The sequence below is a fragment of the Phascolarctos cinereus genome, unplaced genomic scaffold (assembly GCF_003287225.1).
Source record: "Phascolarctos cinereus isolate Bilbo 61053 unplaced genomic scaffold, phaCin_HiC Scaffold_2;HRSCAF=192, whole genome shotgun sequence".
NCBI lineage: Eukaryota > Metazoa > Chordata > Mammalia > Diprotodontia > Phascolarctidae > Phascolarctos > Phascolarctos cinereus.
The window spans coordinates 381,186,622-381,200,896 of NW_027555625.1; the positions used below are offsets into that span (position 1 = coordinate 381,186,622).

General features: G+C 41.8%; 1 protein-coding gene across 2 annotated transcripts in view; it reads right to left on the minus strand.

Moving 5' to 3' along the window:
• DPYSL3 (dihydropyrimidinase like 3) overlaps positions 1–14,275 on the minus strand; it is a 141,790-nt gene that overhangs the window by 50,514 nt on the left and 77,001 nt on the right. The window lies entirely within an intron of this gene.

Sequence of the window (14,275 nt, forward strand, 5' to 3'; positions counted from 1 at the left end):
CAGGTAAGACAAATGAACAAACAGCGATAATACAAACTAACGCTCAACAAACAGTCTGCCTCAGCTTCCTCCTCTCTAAAAATGGGAATATTACTAGGACCTCCTCCGTTGCAGGGTTATCACGAAGATCAAGCGGAATAATAATTGTAAAGTGCCCTGCATAGCGTCTGGCACACAGCAAGTACGATAATGTCTCTACTGGAGAAACAATAGAAAAAAAACCTTTAAAAAGAGTGTAGTTTGGTCTCAAGGCAATGATGGAAGCCATCAGTGTATATCTACCATCCTCCCTTCCCTCCTCACAACACTTACATATAGGTTTCATTCTGTCTATACACTAAGCCTAGCCAGAGTTTTCAGGATAAGATCCCTGCAATTAAAAAAAAAAAATCTGTGGAAAGAGTCACAGATTTGGAAGCAGAAGACCTAGGCTGAACTGCTACTATGACATTTTCTAGCTATTTGATAACAGGCAAACCCCAACCTCACTGGGTCTCAGTTTCCTCATTTGTAAAATGAAAGCCTTGGATTCAATGGCCTCTCTAAAATTTATGATGCTGTGTTCCTTCTAGGCTGACCTTACCTTCAGAATGTTAGGCCACGGAATCCTACCTATCACTGAACCCTCTGAAGTTTCTCTCCCAGAATCGACAAGTATGTGCCAAATTTCTACCCAAATTTCCTCTCTCGTGAATTCTAAGATAGAGAGGCTGCTTCCCTATAAAATTCCCATCATTTGCACATGCCAGTAACCAGTTCCTCCTTACTGATGAGAATCAGATCCACAATAGAAACTGTCCAGCTTTTGCACAAAGGAATTATCATTGGGGTAAGTCAAGAAATTAGATTACTTTGTTTTTGATAGTGCAAGGGCTCTGGTAAATGTCTTGATCACTCATACAGCTCCCATGCAGGGTTTTTAATCTGTTTCCCAAACGTCTCTTCCCGCTTTATCATACATTAACTCCACCATTACACTGGTTTTCTTGCTCTTCCTCCCATGGCACTTCACCTACCACCTCCATGACTTTGCACGTGGTCATTCCCCATAACAAAAATGTATGCCCTTCTTAGCTCCATCTCAGAATCCTTCACAGTCCCTTCAAAACATAACTTGGGTGCCTTCTACATAATGCCTTTTCCAATTCCTCCCCCCCCCCCAACTACTGAAGCTCTCCCCATCCCTAACTACCTTGCATTTAACTACCTCATCTATTTCCTCCTTCTGTACAAGTGGTCTATAGTATACTGTGATAACAACATCACTTCTGTAACTTCTCTATAAAATCTTCAACCAAACGCATCCCACCATAATTTCTTCACATTAGTCTACCTTCTTAATAATAAAATAGCACTCAGTTTCCTTTCACCTACCACATTCCTTTTGTCCTTCTTCCTCTCGAACATCTACCCCAAATAAGACTTCTCTCGAATCTCTCAGAGGACCCATGAGAAAAGCTTTGATCTTAGCCCTCCAATCTCCTTACTCTAGAGAGTAAGTTTGCCCTGTGTCTCTTCTTTCCAACCTGGTAGCTACGATGAGATCAGCCAGCTAGAAGGTTCACAACTCTCTTTTTCCTTCTGCTTCTTCAGCAATACTCAGTTTAGGAACTACCTCCTCCATAAAGGGCCCCCCTCCCCATCACTAAATCTCCCCCCTCTCTCCACTGACCCACTGTACACTAATCCTGTATTATACTAATTTGTGTACATACTGTATATCTCCTTCCTTCCGTAGACCCTAAATCCCATGGACAGTGAATGTTATTTTCCCATTTTGGTATTCCCCAGTACCTAGCACAGAACACATGGTACATGCCCAATTAATGTTTTGTGAACAGTTTTGCCTCTTCTTTCTCCCCCTCCCCTTCCCCATCTCAGATATCTACATTCAACATCTGGCATAAATGGATAAATCTAACAGCTCAGTATCTGAATGTGTATACAGTATTTTGAAGGTTAGTCTTAGAAGTTATATTCTCAATTTATGAAAATGATTTCCGGACTGCATGGCATTAGAAATAAGGCCCCATGCTTGTAATTCCTGACTCCCTAAATTCCCTTGTCCTTTGAGGAATTTTGTATGTTGCACGGAAATGTTTCCAATTACTGGCTCGACAGGCTGATAGCAAACTACATGAGAAGGCAAGGAATGAGAAAATGCACAGCTCCTGCCTTCCCCCCCAACATCCTGGAAACAAAAATTAACAGCCTCAGGCCAAGTACAACAATAATTTCTGCAATATCAGCTCCCTGACCACTTAAAAAGGGGTGTTTCCTTTTTTAAAAATTAAAGTTCTATCAAAGCCTTATATTCTGACACCACTGTAATTTCTGAATATACCCCCTACCCACCTGCTCAGTGAACCTTTTTCTGGTGACCAAGAAAGACAGGTAAGTAAAAACCAAGGATCCCATTAACCATGTCTGAGAGCACGTTTTCTGCACCCATCGTCTGCTACCTCTCCTTCTTGGAGAATCATAAGATCAGAGATGGAAGAAAACTTAAGAGATCATTTATCTAAGCCCCCATTTTTTACAAATGAGGAGAGAGGCCACACGGTAATAACTAGCAGAGCTGGGATTCAAACCTAAGTACTCGTATTCCAAATCCAGCCACCTTGTCAATGCACCACACATGTATCTCATTCTTTCTTTTCTGTGGGCCAAGACTGGTGATTAGAATTACATCATGTCTGACAGAACATTCATTCGCGGTCTTGTAATCATTCTGTAAAATTTTTTCTTGATACTGTTTATATCACTCTGCATCCATTCACACAAGTCTTCCCACATATCTCTGAATTCCTCATGTGTATCATTTCTTCTGGGGCAGCAACATTCCATTAGATTCACATGCCACGATTTGTGCACTCTCTTTTTTCAAAAAATAAATTTTTATTTCATGAAATATTTCCCAACTACATTTTTGCAAATTTTGAGTTCTAAATTCTCACCCTCCCTTCCACCTGTCTCCCCTCTTTAAGGCAAGCAATTTTTGATACTGATAATACATGTCTGTCATGTAAAACATATTTCCCTATTAGCCATGGTGCAAAGGAAAACACACACGACAGAGCAAAATTAAAGTAAAAAAAAGTTTGCTTCAATCTGCACTCAGAGTTCATCAGTTCTTTTTCTGGAGGTAGACAGCATTTTTCATCATGGGTCCTTTGGAACTGTCTTAGATCACTGTGTTGATCAGAGTAGCTAAGTCTTTTACAGTTTATCAGCCTTACAATACTGCTGTTACTGTACACAGTAACAATGCTCTCCTGGTCCTGTGCGTCGTTTCTAATCCATGCATACCCACCACTCTGCAGCTCGGCTTTCCTACCACAAACATTTAAATATTTTTTAATGTTTTAAATATTTAGTTACATGTGGGACTTTTTTTTTCCAGTCTTTAACCTCCTTGTGTCACGGTCATATTGCCTGCTGCTTGTATATGGTTTTTAGAGGCAAGATTTAGTGTGTGAAGACAGATGGATAGAATAAGGCTGCACAGCAAGGGTGGGGATTAATGCCCCACCCAAGGACCCACCCTTCTTTTCACTACTGTAGCCAAAAGTTACAGCAGTGTCAAATGAGGAAAAATATGTTCAGAGAGAGGGTTACAAAGGAGGTTGTGACTGGATCAGACTTGAGGAAACAGAGGATCCAGGTCAGAGAATTCTCTGAAAGGTCAAGGTGACAAGAATTTTAAAGGAAAATGCAGCACTCTAATAAAACTGATGGTCAAAGCACAGCAGCCTCTCCTCCCCCCAAGTCATGTGATGTAGCCCTCTGTCTGTTTTTAGGATGTGTACTCAATTTAACCACTTTTCATGACAAGAAACAAACATTTTGATTATATAGCAAAGAAATCACAAGACCAGAGATTTTGAGTTGGAAAGATCATCTAGTGTTAACTCCATTCCACAGATAGAGAAACTGAAGCCAAGTCATGAATAGCAAAGCCGGAATCTGAACTCAGGTCAGCCCTCTGACTCTGAATCCCGCCTCCATCGCCTCGACTGTTAGGTGAACGCTAGAAATGTAAAACAAACCTGGGATCTTCTATTGAAAGCTAGGTGTTGGACCTGCAGTCAGAAGGATCTGAGTCCAAACCCGTCCTCAGATACTTAATAGCTATGTGATCCTGGTCAAGTCACTTAACAATTTGTTTGCCTCAGTTTCATCATATGTAAAAACGGAGACCTAATAATAGCACCTACACACCTACATGTTGTGAAAATGAGGTAATGTTCGTCAGGCATTTTCCAAAGCTTAAAATGCTAAATAAATGCTAACTATCATTCTCATCATCATTGTTACTATACCAATGTGACTGACACAAGAGGTCTCTTTCTAAAAAGCAGAAATAATTTCATTTCATTACCTTTATCCCTTTTAAATTCCCTCTAATAACCCAAAGTATTATTTTTCTTTTTTCATTTTTAATTTACAAAATAAAACAAGCATTTCCATAACACAAAATAAAAAAAAGATGCTTGCACATGAAACTGCAACTCTTTTATGTACAACTTGCTATTCCTTTTAATTATATCAAAAAGTTATCGTGCAAATTTCTTTTTCTTCCTTCCCTCTCACCCTAGAGATGGCTACCACTAGACACAAATATGCATCTACACATATATGTAAAATCATTCTATACACACTTATATATCAATTCTTTCTCTGCGTGCAGATAGCATCTTTCTTCATAGGTCCTTTGTAGTTAAGTTGGGTATTTATAATAGTCAAAACGACTTAGTATTATTTTTCTATTAGGAGACTGAACTCAACAGGTTTAATGGAAAACCTAAGACTGTTTTTTTTTTTACCTTCTTTTTATCTCCAGTGCTTAGCACATTGTCTGGAACACAGTAGGTGGTTAATAAATTCGAGCCACTTACAACATACGAATGTAATAGAATACTATTGTTCTATAAGAAATGATGAGCAGGTGGGATTTCAGGAAAATCTGCAAAGACCTGCATAAACCGATGCTGAGTAAAGAGAGCAGAACCAGGGGAACATCGTACACGGTAACAGCCACATTTGTGCTATGACTTAGCTTTTCTCAGCAATGCAATGATATAAGACAATTCCAAAAGACTCATGATGGAAAATGCTATCCACCTCCAGAGAAAGAACGACAGAGTCTGAATGCAGATCGAAGCATACGATTTTCTTTTTTTCCCCCTTCTCATAGTTTTTCCCTCTTGTTCCGATTCTTCTTTCACAACATGATTTATGTGGAAATACGTTCAATACATTGTACATGCATAGTCTCTATCAGATGATATGCCATCTTGGGGAGGGGGTTGGAAATCCGGAACTCAAAATCTTGCAAAAGTGAATGCTGAAAACTAAAAATACATAAATAAATAATAAATGTCTGCTGGCCGACTTTAATATACCTGTGTCCACATGGTACAGAGGAAAACGTGCTGGATTTGGAGTCAGAGAACCTGGATTCAAATCCTGAGTCTGCCAATTATTGTAATATTGTGGGATTACCCAAGGTCCCTTTTTACTCTAAATCTATGTAGTTCCATACTATAATAATAATAGTAATAATAATAATAATAATCAACCCTCCTGCCTCAGGTCCTGGGAATGACAGCAACGGGTGCATCACGGCTACTTCACTTGAGTGACAGCTGGGAAACTAAAGCTGCCTTGGGCCTGTCTCACCCTCCAGAAAGAGTGCAAGTGTTAATCCTACCAGAATTAACACCGTTCCTAGTGGTATTTGAAACCCTTTCAAATGCTAATTGAATAACTCTCCTGGTACCTCTAGTCTAGCCAAGTTCAACAAGTCACTGAAAGGGCAGAGATGAATTTACTGGCCCGGTATAGACCTTGGATATAACAGCAGACACACAAAGGAAAAGAAAAGTTGTGGAAAATAATTCAACCAATTCTGGTTTGTAAAAGGCAAAAGAGAAAAACCAGACCCAGGAGGAGGAAAATCCAACTGAAGAACATAAGGAAAAGGCAAACGAATGCATAGGTTCCTGGATTGCCAAGAGATCTCCAAGGTCATCGAGTTCAAAGCTGTCGTTTAACAAAGAAGGACACTGAGCCTCAGAGGGGGAACACGGTTGGTAAAAGAACCGACACCTACATGCCCACTGAGGGTCGGTTAAAGGATGTCTAGCCCAGGACCAGAAATGAGGAACAGAACTGTCTTCAAGCAACCTGAAGGGCTGTGATGTGAAAGAGGGGTTTGACTTCTGAAACTGTGTGACTGTGTGAAGTGACCTGCCCAAAGCTTCAGCTAGTTAGGTGGTAGACCTGAGGATCAAAACCGAGGTCTTTCCAATTGCTCTTGAGGTGCCCTTCCTGCCCTCTGCCATACTGCCTCCAACACCAACCACCTGTCCTCTGGAGGCCCTTGGCCCTCCTATGCAGACCCCCACAGGCCAATTCTCTGCATGGGCTCAAGAGCCAGGCTCTACCTGGTTCACACAGGCCAGGGAGAATCCAAGACAATACAGTCAAAACTATCTGGAGAACATGTTGCTCTTGTCAAACCAACACACAGACCTGGCTTGTCACCAGGATGTAAATGGTGAATGAGGGCAGCTAGGTGGCACAGCGGATGGAGTACCCAGCCTGTTGTCAGGAAGACCTAAGTTCAAATATGGCCTCAGACACTTACTAGCTGTGTGACCCTAGGGTAAGTCACTTAACCCTGGTTTGCCTCAGTTTTCGCATCTGTAAAATGAGCTGGAAAGGGTAATGGCAAACCACTCTAGTATCTGCCAAGAAAACCCCGAATGGGGTCACAATGAGTTGGACACAATAAAAATGGTGAATGAGTATTCACGTTCCCAAACCACCAAAAGCTATCAGCTACAGACAAAAGCATCCAACTACATGGGAGTGGTCATTCAGACTTCCCTGGGCTGAAAAGAAATCATGCTGTGGGTAGCACAACTTTTGATCAAAATGGAAGATGCCATCCTGGTTTTAGTATTGTATCTTCCAGAGACTTCTAATGGTGGTGGCATGAGTAAGCATAGGAAGACGAGCAAAATGGTAGTCTTCTGAACACACAGGCTACCTAGGAAAGAACCCTACACTGGATGTCAGAAAACCCTGGTTCAATTCTGGCTCTGTTCCTCGCTATTTTTATGACCTAGGGCAAGTCAGTACATTTCTCTTGAGTTTCTGTTCTCTTATCTGTAAAATAAGAGCTAGGCTAGGTTAGTGGTTCCTAATTTTTTTTTTGTTCCCAAAATCTTTCAACCACAACAACAAAATGATGTGAATGACCAGCGTAATTTAATATGCTATTCATAATATTCTTTGAGATTTATTAAGTGCTCATAATAACTACAATGATAACTTCTGTCCCCCCAAAAAATGCCAAATTAAAATCTGTAAGCCTATAATGGTTCAACCACACAGTACTTGTTGTCATAGAGAAAAAATATGTTTGTAACATAATTAGGCAATTATTCACTGCTAAAGATGTCATTGAAGAATTTTTAGCATGCACTCCTTGCATTATGGTCTCGAATCCCCAACAAATTCATACCACCAAAAGAGAACTAAAGGGGAATGGATCTGCAATGCCTCTTTGATCCTCACAACAATCCAGAAGGTAGGTAGGTGCTATCATTATCTCCATTTTATAGATGAGGAAACGAAGGCAGACTGAGGTCAAGTGACTTGCCCAGGGTCACTAGGGGCTAGATCTCAGTTCTCTGGAACCCTATCTAAGTGCTTTCTCCATTATACCCTACTGAGTAACCTACATCAAAACTATTAACCAATAGAAATAAGAGCCTCTTTTGGCCCTTATCCAATAATTAGGCAGTAAAGAATTTTTAAGAAGAACCCCTTGGACCATGGTCTTAATGCCCCAGGGTGTTTGTAGCACTAAATGAATACCACTCTGGGCAACATGACCTCCACAAACTGGTTCCAAAGGAGACAAGATATTCTGGGAGACCAGGAGAGATCAATTTCTTTTTTTTTTTTTTTTTTTTTTTTTTTTGCTAATTCATTGGTATTGTTTATACCATCTCAAATTTATGGAGCACTCTAGCCTTTTAAAAAGTGCTTTCACACACATTTAACTCAGTTGTTCCTCACAACAGACTTCAGAAGCCAGGGAGGACAGATCTTAATAGCCCCATTTTACAGATAAGAAAACAGAAAACATAAGAACACATAAAAGGTTCAGTGACTTGCTCCAGGCCACACAAGTGATTAATGATTAAGCCAGACATGAAACCCACATCCCCAGGCTTCTGGTACAGTATCTGCCCCGCAGACCACGATGTTCCCCCAAGTCTACGTACAACGATGTGAAGGGTGTGTTTCCGGCACTCAGGTACTCTGTTTGGGGGCTTACAGCAGGATAAGCAGGTCCAAGGTCAAACACCCTTTGGAAGTCCTGCCCCCCAAGTCTCCTTCAAGGTATCACTTTACAGTGAAAGGCTTTAAAGCTTTGTTCTTGTGGCCTCAAAGTGTGACTGCAGCTTATAAAAGCATCTAATTTACAACCCAAGAGTAGCTCAGGCCTTTGAATTTACTTCACCAGGGTGTTATAAAGATTAAGGAAATCATCTGTAAAATGTTATGCACTCCAAGGGCTTAAAAAAAAAAAAAGCAACAGCTCTATAAATGGACTGTGTTATAAGAAGGCGCTCTGGAACCCATTAGATTGAGGGGTGAATGGATGGTGTCCATAAACACAAAACTGAAGCAAAGGCCAGCAAGCCCGAGTTCTGCCTCCCTCTCCTCACACTTACAGGATCTTAACTGCTACCTTCTCTTGTTTGAGGGAATGAGGGAATGAGCCCCTTGGAGAAATGAGAGACTCTTTTGGCCGTCATCCAGTCAACAAAGCCCACACAGACTCAGTGCTGGAGGCACATCTGGTTAATAGCCCACAGGCCATCCTGCAGCTCTAAAGGGCAGAAGACAAGATGTAAAAACGACCAATGAGCTGTCCTCAATCTGAGGTAATTGTCCTTTTTCATAACTTTCAACCAATCACAAAACTCTGTGATTCAAGTTCAACCCACTGAAAGGCCCGGTCAAGGTGCTCTCTGGGTGATTTCTCTCCACCTCAAATAAATCAATTTACACAGGGATTAAGGGATGGCCTTCCTTAAAAGAAGCCTCAACTCTATGGAATATATAATATATTGGAGTGAACACAGCACCTGTTCGATGCGTGCTGGACTTGCAGCCCAAAGACACAAGCATTTCAGGATCAGAGAAAGAAGATAGGGGGTTTGGAGTTATTACTTCTGAGATGCACTGGGTGACCCGAATGCTGCCTTTGTCAGGGAAACATGGTGTATAATGATGCCTGAAGAATTTTAAAAATGAGTGTCACACAGAGGACAACAGAAAGGCTGAGCAGAATGGAGCAGATAGCCAATGAGGAACTTGGAGGCCAAGGAATAAAAGACGTCATTGAAGAGCTGTATGATGGAAACAAAGATGGACTGGTCTCACTAGCGGAGATGGGGAGGGTGACAGATGAACAGCCAGAGAGCTTCTTCAGTGGAACTCAGCAATGTCAGGGAAAACTGAAGAATGCCCATACTATATTGGGTAGACCCTTTGGGGTCAACTTGCGGGAGGACAGGGATGGGGATGATGGTTAGTATTTATGTGCACTTGAAGGTTTACAATGCTTTACAATGATTACAGGCATACCTCGTTTCATAGTGTTTCACTTTATTGTACTTCGAAGATGTGTTTTCTATAAATTGAAGGCTTGCATTAAAAGTCTATTGGCACCATCTTTCCAACAACATGTGCTCATATCGTGTCTGTGCGACATTTTGCCCAATATTTCAAACTTTTTCATTATTATTCTATCTGTGACAGTGATCTGTGATCAGTAATCAATTACTATTTTAATCGTTTTGGGGCACCAAGAACTGTGCCCATATAAGACGGTGAATTTAATCAATAAATGGCATGTGTGTTCTGACTGCTCTATTGACCTGTCCCTCCTCCTCTCCTTTGGCCTCCCTATTCCCTGAGACACAACATTTTAAATTAAGCCAATTAATAACCCTACAGTGGTTCAAATACAAGGAAAAGTCAATTGATGGGGCAAACTTCACTGGTATCTTATTTTAAGAAATTGCCACAGCTACCCAACCTTCAGCAACCACCACCCTAATCAGTTAGCAGCACTGAGGCAAGATCCTCTACTAGCAAAAAGATTATGACTCTCTGAAGGTTCAGATGATGGTTACCATTTTAAATAAAGTATTTTTAATTAAGTCATATACTTTTTTTTAGACATGATACTATTGCAAACTTAACAGAGTACAGTGCAGTATAAACATAACTTTTAAATGCACAAGGAAAACAAAATATTCATGTGACTTGATTTATATATTTCAGTGGTCTGGGACTGAACCTGAAATCTCTTCAAAGTATGCCTGGAATACTGGGATTTAGGCCCTAATTAGCTAGCTGCGTGATACTGTTTAAGTTACTTGTCCTCTCCAGGCCTTCACCCGCCAAATGAACATTGGAACTTGGAAACTGGGTCACTAAGGTCCCTTTTCACCTTTACATTTTATTGCACTATTAAAAAAAAATAAAAGCTGGACCTTTGATTTCATCCATGTGAGGGTCTCCTAATAAGGAAATCTTCTATCTACCCAATTCATCTGTCACTTGGAGTCTAAATGGCATATATCATATGCTGTAAATACTACAAAAAAAATGTTTCTCTAGTATCTGACTCTTCATGACCCTTTGTGGGGTTTTCTTGGCAAAGATATTGGAGTGGTTTGCCATTTCCTTCTCCAGCTCATTTTACAGATAAGGAAACTAAGGCAAATCAGGTTAAATGACTTGCCCACAGTCACCCAACTAGTAAGTGTTTGACACCAGATTTGAATGCAGGAAGATGAGCCTTCCTGAGTTACAATAAAACAGACTGCCTATAAATAACATTGGATCTCTGAGGATCAATAAAGTAAAAATTCCTCTGAATCCATCAAGGATCTGGCCCCTTGGACAAGCCCATCAATGATGCTGGGACAACAATACTCATTTCATAACCCCACAGTCTAGAAAGTTAAAGCTAAAAGGCTTTTTTTTTAGAAGAATCCAATCCTTCTGATCCACTGGCAAACATTTATTAATCACCTACTATGTGCCCCACACTGGACAAAAACAATCTTTCAATGAGGAAAATGAGGCCCAGAAAAGTAACTTGCTTAGGGTCAAGCAGAGAGTTAAGTGGCGGGGCTTGGGATTCCAGGGCTCATGCCCCTCCAACACGGGTACTATCGCTCCTGCTGTTCAAACAAGGTATTGGAGATTCTGGCATGACCTCCCTAGACTTGCAGTTAGATGCAAATTTAATGCATTTTCCCACTACCCCCTACTGCTTCATCATCACCAGCAGCAGCAGCATCATTAATATTTGAATATCATTCCCCCCTTTTGCAGAGGTCCACAGAGGCTGAATTGTTTATGACCATCCAGCCAGGGTCAGAGCTGCCCCCTTAAATCCAGGCCTCTTGGTCTCAGTACAGTGAGCACCTATGCCAAGCTGTCTCATCTCCTGTACTTGGTTACCAACTGTTCCCAGCTCCGAACGGTATCAGCCCAAGGTCATTTCAAACTGTCCAATTCCTAGGCCTCCCACTCTCCAGGGGAGATTCTAATGACCCCTCCTGTCTGCCATTCCCCAGAAAATCAGCACTGCTGAGAGACAGATCACCTACAAACTGTCTTCCTGGAAGGGGGGCAAATACCTCGTAAGAAAATTATTCCTTTCTCCTCTGCTTCTTCCCTGGCACACTGATATGCTCATAAGACTCTCACTTACAAACATGCAATTGAGACACAAAAAGAAAGGGTAAGGGAGGGGAACAAGGTCTTGGAGAATAATGTAATTTCTTGGCTCTGGGTTCCTTAGGGCTGGAAACCAGCCATGGCTAGACACACAGCTGCCTATGCAAACCTCCTCTCAACTGCCATAGATGATCACCTCTGAGTATGCCAACCTTCCTGACCTTCCTCCAATCACATCCACCATGTAACAATACTTACTGACCAGTCAGATGGGCTATACAGAGGTTAAGTTAAAATGTCCCAGATCTCAACCATAAACAGATTTCACCCTAAATAAACCCAACACAGAAATAGTATATGTATCTGGTACAACTTCCTCTCCCTTCCATTTCTCACAGCCAAACGGGAGACTTCTTTGTTTCCCATGTTCACCATGACTGACTCAACCAAGGTTCCCTTAAAGACTGAGAGAGTACAGAGGAAGGAAAACAGGAAGGATGGCAGAGGACAAAGCAAAGAACTGCATTAACATGGGAAGAAGGAGAAGAATACAGGCTCAGCAGAAGGTCAGCTCACCAAGGGCAAGGGTTCCATCTTGGTATAGTATATAGTATGTGCATTGGTATATACAGTACTGTATCTCGCACATAGGGCAGCTAGGTGGTGCAGTGGTCAGAGTGCCAGGCCTCAAGTCAGGAAGACCTGAGTTTAAATCCAGCTTCAGACACTAGCTATGTGATCAAGGACAGTCACTTTAACTTGTTTGCCTTAGTTTCCTCATCTATAAAATGAGGTGGAGAAGGAAATGAAAACTACTGTAGTATCTCTGCCAAGAAAACCTCAAATGAGGTCATGAAGAGTCAGACACAACTGGAAAATGACTGAACAACAATTATAAAGATGCAATGGGCCAAGAGGGAAGTGGCTTCTCAGAGCAAAGGACTGAACGGGGAAGATACTCATGGGCCCTTCTCCCCAGCCCACTGACAGTGGTTTTCTTTCCTTCAGCAGGGTTACAGACAGTGAGGTTTTACAGATGGACACATGTTGATGCCAATGTGGGGAAAGGAGATGAAGGTGGGGAGAAAGCTAACATGGCATCAGGGACAGGAAAGGATTCACAAAACTGGAGAGTTTAAAGCAGAAGGGGATCTCGAAGGCCATCTAATGAAACCTCCAACACGGCACAGGGCCAGCCATGGGCCAGCAAGGACACGGGGCCGCCAGAACAGGAAGAGGCGATATAAAATGGATCTATCAACTGGCTATCACCAAAGGGGAAGTCTGGGGTACAGGGAGAACAGACCAAAGGGTGGAGAAGCTGGAGCCAACTATAATGGTAGCACTGGGAAGGAGATGAGCTGGACTAATGGAAGAAGGCATGGTCTGCCAGGCTGTTGGTGAGGCTTTCTAAATATACATAAAGGGCGGCCATGTGGGCTGAAAACCGGCAATCAGAACACTGCGGCCAGCGTCACGTTACACACGTCTGGGCAACATTAACACATGACATTCCATAAAAAGGGGGGGGGAAGTCAAGAGCTGTCAATCAAGAGGGCCTGGATTCTAATCCCGATTCTGCCATAAATTCACTGTGTGACCTTGGGCAAGTCACTTAGTTTCTCTATACCTCAGTTTCCTCATTTGTCAAGGAGTTCCTCTAAGAGGCAACCATGATCTAGCTTAGGGGTGTCAAAGGCAAGTGGAAAGAGGAGACGTTAATGGATACATAAGGATGTCTGTGAGCTGCATGATGACTTAGAAAACCACATATGAACATTATCTGTGTTCTACTGAATTTGTATTTATTTCGTTAAATATTTCCCAATTACATCTTAATCTGGTTCAGGCCACTGGGGCCCAAATTATGGAAGCCAAATATCAGAGGAAATTTATGATCATCTCACTTCTCATGAAAAAGACTGAGAGGGTTTTCATGAAAAGCCTTACCTGAATCATGAGATTTAAGTCCTAATTCTGACCTGCCACTGATTTACTATGACCTCAGACAAATGACCTGACCTCTATGGGTCTCAGTTTCCCCATCTCTAAAACAAGAGGGTTGAAGTAAATGATCTCTAAGGTCCCTTTTAGCAACATTCTGTGAGCCTCAGTCTGCTGCCCTATCCATTTCCTCATTCTACAAAAGGACCACTTCAATATGTCTCAAATATATAAGGGGAAAAAGTGAACAGTCACCAGCCCATATAGGCATTAGAAACTCCATGAATATTCTACGCTGAGGCTTTTCAAAGGAGAGAAGCATCAGGAGGGGAATTAGAAAACCCCCTTTGCTAATTCTGAAAACTAGCAAAATTTCAATGGAAGGGGGTGGAGAGGACATGGGCACTCTGGCCTTGGAATGTGTTGGTGGTGATTTCAAATTACAGGCAATTGCTCACCACCCATTTGAGGAGGCGGCAATGGAGCCTAATACAAAAACTGACCTTATACTTTAGGGCTGGCAGTGACTAATTTGGGGACTGTG